We start from the raw sequence: 1,462 nt of genomic DNA, 5'->3' as shown, positions 1-1,462 counted from the left end.
TTATAGAATCCAATCGCTTGTTGCTTGTCAAGCAAGTCTGAAATTCCTTTGTCTTTGCCTCTCCACACTGAATGATTAATGGGAAATACTTGTTTAGGATTTAACCTACATCCTGGCCATAGAGTATATAACATGGCATTTCTTTCTCCAGCCTCTTCAACTTTCTGTCGGCAACCGAAGCGCACCTTTCGGCCGAGTCAAAGGGACCATGTCACCTTTACCCTTTCTTCCTCTCTGTCAGTAGAGTGCAATCCTTACTCTTTCTCTCCCTACCAGCTGAACGTAACTTCCACACTACTGACTAAGAACCAGCGGGCGAAATCTTGTCACTATCAACTATGTACAGTTACTGCTGTCTTACTAACAACTGCGGGCAAATAAATTTGTAAATATTATTCATTCTTCTTAGGTGTTCTCTTTCGCGTGGTATCTCCAACGTGAGAACCTTACATTTTCCATTTTCACTTCAACAGTAGTTACATCTACACACTGCATGTGATGACCCCGAACACCGCACACACACACACACACACAGATAGATCAAAACAGTGTAGCGTATGCGAGAGATTCGAAATAAAGGCACCTACCTTCTCTTCGCTCAGATGGAGACCCTTCAGTGGTAACGGATCCTTCAACACAGCCCCGACCCGAACGCTAGAGATAGCAGCTGCTTCACCCAACCTTAACAACGTGATGACCCTTCTTAACCCCTCGACGACCTGACTCGAAAGCCAGAATGCCCCGCTCGCTGCGCGCGCGTCACGGCTGCCCCTTCCGGTCAGCTCCCCAGCTGCTGACGTCATCCCACACGCCACCCTGATCTTAAAGATCACAATCTCTCTACTCCATGTCGTAGTCCACCATCCGACCGGGAGGGCGCCTTGCGCGTCGAGATCTTCTCAAGCTGGGCACCTCGTTCTCCCCTCTCCACAATCGTTGTCCGTCGAAGCGACAATCCTGCGAAGGTCCAAGACGTGTCGCGGCATTCGTCCACGGAGACGTTGTTTCTGGAATTGACCGCCGTCACCGTTCCTCTGCTCCATTGAGACGTACAGCGCGCCTTTGGTGGCTTAACCCAGACTTCCTCCCCTATTTTCACGCAAACGGGTCCCTTCTCTTCCTCGTGGCCCCCCGGCGCTTTGCTCGGGTGCCTCCATTCATATTTAAATACAGCTTTCTGCGGCACAGATTCCTCAGTTTGTTCAGATCGGGGAGACAAGTTGTACCAAAAAACTGCTTCAAGCGGCGAAATGTGCCCTCTTTCCGCTATGGCCTTGACTGTCCGATGGTGCCTCTCTACGATCCCGTTACTGCTCGGTTTATACGCTGCTCTGAACAAGCGACGCACCTTCCACCGATCAAGCATAACCCTCAATGCTTCCGAACGAAACGCCGCCCCGTTGTCCATCAGCAGTTCTTCCACGGGACCTCTCTCTAAAAATATCCCGTTCAAGATCTGCGC

This window comes from Octopus sinensis, linkage group LG24 (genome assembly GCF_006345805.1).
Source record: "Octopus sinensis linkage group LG24, ASM634580v1, whole genome shotgun sequence".
In the NCBI taxonomy this organism is placed as follows: Eukaryota; Metazoa; Mollusca; class Cephalopoda; order Octopoda; family Octopodidae; genus Octopus; species Octopus sinensis.
This window is presented reverse-complemented; position numbering follows the sequence as displayed.